Below are 5,536 nucleotides of genomic sequence, written 5' to 3'. Positions count from 1 at the left end.
GAAACATATATAGAACAAGAACAAGGGGAAAATTCTAATGATCGCAACGATAGAGCCATCAGAGTAGCAGTAAAGTGGTACAATGAACATCTGGCAAAGTTACAAACTGAAGAAAAGATTAAAGTTATCTTGCTCACCAATGACAGAAAAAATAAAAATAAAGCCGTGGAAGAGGGAATAACTGCTTATACATGTAAGTCCAGCCTTCAATGAGAGCACTTGTTTGCATGCTTTGACTGTGGTTATGTTTTAACATGGTAAATAGGAGTGCCCAGTGGCCAAATGGCTGTCTACTGAAAGGTTTACAGTAGGTCACATGTAGAATAAAAGAAAGGAGAAGTATCCAGACAATGCTGCTGTGGTGGTGATGGGGAAATTCTCTGGATTTGTGGGCCATGGTATTCCTCCCTGGGCAGGCTGTACTCCCCAACCTCTATCCTGATATAAAACTGTCCCAAAGTGGCAAATTATACCGTTTATAATGTACAGATTATAATGTAGAAGTGAACCCTGGGCCTGTTTTAAACAGAATCCCAAATCATTTTCAAGAAACTGAAAGTGACCATAAGCGTTGTGCTTTGCTTGGGATGCTAAGACTTCCGGGGGATACACATGTCCTTGGTCTGCAGTTTGCCTACCTCCGTCTGTAGACAAAGGGGAACAACAATAAATTGTTCTAGGAGGAAACTTGAAGTGGATCTCTTCTGAGGAAAAGATGGCTTAGAATCATAGAGTTGGAAGAGACCGCAAGGGCCATCCAGTCCAACCCCCTGCCATGCAGGAACTCACAATTAAAGCATCCTCAACAGATGGCCATCCAGCCTCTCTTTAAAACAGATTTTGGTTACATTGTATGACTATGACTTAAATGAAATCAGTATGCTCGGGCCTGCTCTGGTTTATGGCACAGTGGGACGTGTAGGCTTTTCCCTTTTTGTGCATTGATGGTTCCCACTTCTGTGATTATCTCATCAGTATTCCAGTGACCAGTGCCTTCTGCAGCAGATTTTCATTGCTGCTTCAGTTCCCATTCAGATCTGTTGCTGGATTGGGAATTTTGAAAAATAGAGCTGGACCTTTGGAAGAAAGACTCATTTCTATCGTCATTTATGGAACAGTTTCTGTGGGGTAGGAGGAATGTAGATAATATATTTAAAACAAAACTACACAGAGACCTGGAGTTGCCAACCAGGTCCATGCAGGCGTTCTAAGTTCTAAATTCTTTTTCTGTTAATTTCTGTTGAACTCCTTCCCTCCTCTTCCAGTTTATTTATAAAGATTTACCAATTTCATAATTATATTTCAACTAAGGGAGGGTATGGATTGGTCCTCCAGACATCTCTAAATGCACCTTCAAGGTAAAGCTAATCCATCATTCATGGGATGGCCAGAGGAGCAATCAACGACTGATGGGATATACCCAAACCCTTTCACTGGGCTGGACTAATCTATTGATAAAACAGACTGTAGAACAGTCCTACCAAATGGACCTGGTTGGCACAAGGAAACCCATCAGTCGTGGATTGGTCCTCTGGCCATCTCTGAATGCATCTTCATGGTAAATCTAATCCGTCATTTATTTTAAAAAAAGATACACAGAGACCTGAACCAGTTTCATTTATGCTGTGTGTTTTTCTCTTCAATTCTTTCTGGGGAGGGACAAGACAGATGGCTTTTAGCAGAAAGGCAAGACATTTTGCATGTACACAGGAGCACAGGGGTCCCTCAGGGAGCGATCTTGTCCCCTATGCTATTTAACATTTACATGAAGCCGCTGGGAGAGATCATCCGGAGACATGGGGCGCGGTGTTATCAGTACGCTGATGACACCCAAATAGTTTTCTCTGTGTCTCCGACTGTTGCAGTGACTAGGGATGGCATCTCTCCGCTCAATGCCTGTCTGGAGTCGGTAATGGGCTGAATGAGGGAAAACAGACTCAGCCTGAATCCAGAGAAAACAGAAGTACTAGTGATAGGTTCCCCTGGTCCTGGGAAGGAGGTTTGTCCACCTGTCCTGAACGGGGTCACGCTCCCCGTGAAGGACACAGTTCGCAGCTTGGGGGTGCTTCTTGACTCGTCGCTTCACCTGACTTCTCAGGTGGATGCGACAGTTAAGGGCACCTGCTACCAGCTTCGGCTGATACGCCAGCTGTGACCCTACCTGGACCGGGGGAGCCTTGAAACAGTGGTACACACACTGGTAACCTCTCGACTTGATTTCTGTAATGCGCTCTACATGGGGCAACCCTTGTACCAAACCCGGAAGCTTCAGTTGGTTCAGAATATGGCAGCCAGGCTGGTAACTGGTTCTTCAAGGGTCAGCCACATAACACCTATCTTGAAAGATCTGCATTGGCTGCCTATTCGCTTCTGGGCGCAATACAAGGTGTTGGTCGCGACCTATAAAGCCCTAAATGGCTTGGGCCCAGAGTACTTGGAGGACCACCTCTCCCCATATAATCCACCCCGCACTCTCAGGTCAGGAGGGAGACAACTTTTGAGAGTTCCTGTGACGAGATTTGTAATAACTTCACAGAGGGCTTTTTTGGTTGCTGCCCCGCAGTCCTGGAACTCTCTCCCTATCGAGCTCTGCTCAGCCCTCTCCCTTGAGTCCTTTAAGAAGAATTTGAAGACCCATTTGTTTCGGCAAGCTTTCCCTACCATGTCTTGAATTGTTATCTGCTCCTGTTATGCTGTTTGATCGTGTTTTAGCTAGTGGGTTTTACTGATGTTTTTATTGGTTTTAAGTTAGGAATGAATGATGGCTTTTATGATGTTGTATGGTGTTATCTTGGGGGGTTCTATGTTATATAATGTATTGTTATTGTTTTTGTTATTATTGTTAACCGCCGTGATCATTGGAACGGCGGTGTATAAATAAACCTTCATTCATTCATTCATTCATTCTGTTGTAGTCCCACTGGCTAGTGGAAATAATTTCATGATTTATCATTGCTGTTCTCATTTTATCCTTTTGTAGGCGAAGAATACATAAAGAGCTTAATAGCTAATCCTGAGCTTGTAGATCGTCTTGCTTGCTTAAATGATGAAGGGGTATGTTTCTGTAATGTCACTTCTTAATCAAAGTTTCGGGAACATGAATGATTCATAGTATGACTTTCCAATATGTTTTATTTGCAGCCAAGTTTTAGCAAAACATTTTTCTTACAGTGGGAAGGTATTTTTACCATACATCAAGATATGGCAGACTTCACATTTTCTTTCAGTGGTTATAGGGAGAATTCAGAACAGGCTCTATTAATTGATGACTCTTTATGTCCGTGATGGCGAACGCGTTGCATGCGTGCCACAGGTGGTACGCGGCACGATTTCGCCAGGCACGGGACGAGGGAGAAGGTGGAATGGGCGTGTGCCCGTTACGCCTCCTCCCTACCATTATCGGGCCTCCCGCTGTCTCTCTGAGACAGCGGGAAGCCAGAAAATGGCACCTGGGAGGAGGAGACAGAGGCGTGTGCACGTCTGTCTCCTCCTCCCAGCCCTCTTTCCTCCCGGCTTCCCTTCGCTCCGCTCGAAAGGGCTCCATGCGCAGAGTGAAGGCTGAGGAGAAGGGGGCTGGGACGTGTGCCCAGCCTCCTCCTCCTCCCGGCTCCCCTTTGCTCACCGCGAAAGGGCTCCCTTTTGACAGCCTCTGACGGCTCCAGGAGGGACCCTCAGGGGCCGGCAAAGACCGGAGGACAGCACGCCGTCCTCCACGGCCCTTTTGCCGACCTCTGACGGCCCCAGAAGGGACCCTCAGGGGCCGGCAAACGCCGGGGGAGGAGCCAGAGGCTCCCTCCCTCTGAAAAGGGGGTGGAAGCCCCACCCCCTGGAGGGCGGAAGCCCCGCCCGGGCACCTAGCCCCCATCCTGGAGGTAGAAGCCCCAGCCCCAGCACGCAACCTTAAAAAGATTCGCCATCACTGCTTTATGCTATTCAGCAGTGGTTTCCATTTTCCATTTCAACCGTGGATGATATAGCAAGGCACAAAAGTGAGAGTGAAAGATTAGAAATAAATGGTTGTAGAATAAATCTTGCCATGTAAACCCTGTGGTAAGTTCACCTTGGGGGTTACTGTAAGTCAGAAAAGAATGAAGGCACACAACAACAAAAGTAGTTTTCATACTGTTTTCATATTGTCCCACAGGGTTCAAAAGCACTTTTTGTGTGGAGTTAAGCAAGCTAGAATCTAAAAAAAAATGTGTAATTGATTAGAAGAAGCTACCCAATTAAATCAGGCAGTACATTTTTTAAAGACAAGTAGTAATTTTAATAGATACCATTTTGGTACAAGTACAATACGCCCACGTCATATGCGGACGCACTATATACAGCTTTCAGCATGCACGGCGCAAGGGGTGGTGCGTCCCATTTAGATTGATGGGGGCGTGCGCCACCGCACCGCCGCTACATGCACGAGTCCCATTACTTTCAATGGGGCTCGAGCATACTTACTTTTTTTATGCGGGGTGGTGGTGGTCTGGAACGGATCCTCATGTAAAAAAAGGGCGCACTGTACTTGTTAAACACTGCAGGTACCATGCTGGAACTCAACCCATGGTTTATGAACCTGATTTGTGCATTAAGCAGAGTTTAAGTAGATTTTTTTTCTAAGATGGGCTATCACGGGAAACTCGGGTTAGTTTAAACTGAGAAACAGATGCTTCCTACATCTTACATATCGGTGGTGAAGCATGTGCACATATAAACCATGGTTTTAGATCATGTCCAACCTGGCTCAGTGACTCTGTGATATGAATAAAGTTATTACATGTCCATGGGCACAGATACAGAATCTACTTGATGGACCTGAAAGGTTTTCCTTTTGTGCAGTGTTACTTTTACTTGATGACACTGAGTATTTGTGACTAAGGTCCAAAGCACACTGCAGAAAACATCCAGTTTGAGACTGCTTTAACTGCCCTGGCTCAATGCTAGGGAGTCCTCAAAATTGTAGTTTAGTGTGGCACCAGAGCTCTCTGACAGACAAGGCTAGATGCCTTATGAAACTACAGTTCCCAGAATTCCCTAGCATTGAGCCAGGGCAGTTAAAGTGGTCTCAAACTGGATCATTTCTGCAGTGTGTTTTGGACCTATGTTGCTAGTTCATGTTACATTGCATTGATTCATGTATTTTAAGGACCATGTATTTGTTCAGCTATTACCTTTGCCTGAAGTAGTTATTGTTTTGTTGCTCGCATCATTTTGAAATGCAAGTTAAGCATAGTCTGATGCCATTGAGTACAGTATTATTGTTGGCAGGTCACTGGAGAAATAAAGCAGTTGCTTTGGTAATATTAGCTTTCTCTTTATCCATTACAGTTGATAATTTGTGTCTTGCTTCGTGTCTCTCTGTTAAAATGTTGCTCTTGAATGCTATATTCCTGCCTGGTGGGCTGAAATTTCTGCTCGCTTCTAATTATAAAAAGCACTGACATAGCTAACCATTTCTTGTTTGTATGGTTCTTACAGAATGAGATAGAAAGTGGAAGGATTATTTTCTCAGAGCATCTTCCTCTTAGCAAATTGCAGCAGGGTA

General features: G+C 45.0%; 1 long non-coding RNA gene across 1 annotated transcript; it reads left to right on the top strand.

Moving 5' to 3' along the window:
• The first annotated feature begins 6 nt into the window (after positions 1–6).
• Positions 7–5,536, top strand: LOC121917885. Its single transcript, XR_006101121.1, has 3 exons — positions 7–193; positions 2,981–3,054; positions 5,470–5,536. It is a non-coding gene; the product is annotated as an uncharacterized LOC121917885 (long non-coding RNA).

The sequence above is a fragment of the Sceloporus undulatus genome, unplaced genomic scaffold (assembly GCF_019175285.1).
Source record: "Sceloporus undulatus isolate JIND9_A2432 ecotype Alabama unplaced genomic scaffold, SceUnd_v1.1 scaffold_1404, whole genome shotgun sequence".
In the NCBI taxonomy this organism is placed as follows: Eukaryota; Metazoa; Chordata; class Lepidosauria; order Squamata; family Phrynosomatidae; genus Sceloporus; species Sceloporus undulatus.
Note: the sequence above shows the minus strand (reverse complement) of the source record. Positions and strands in the feature narration are given on the sequence as shown.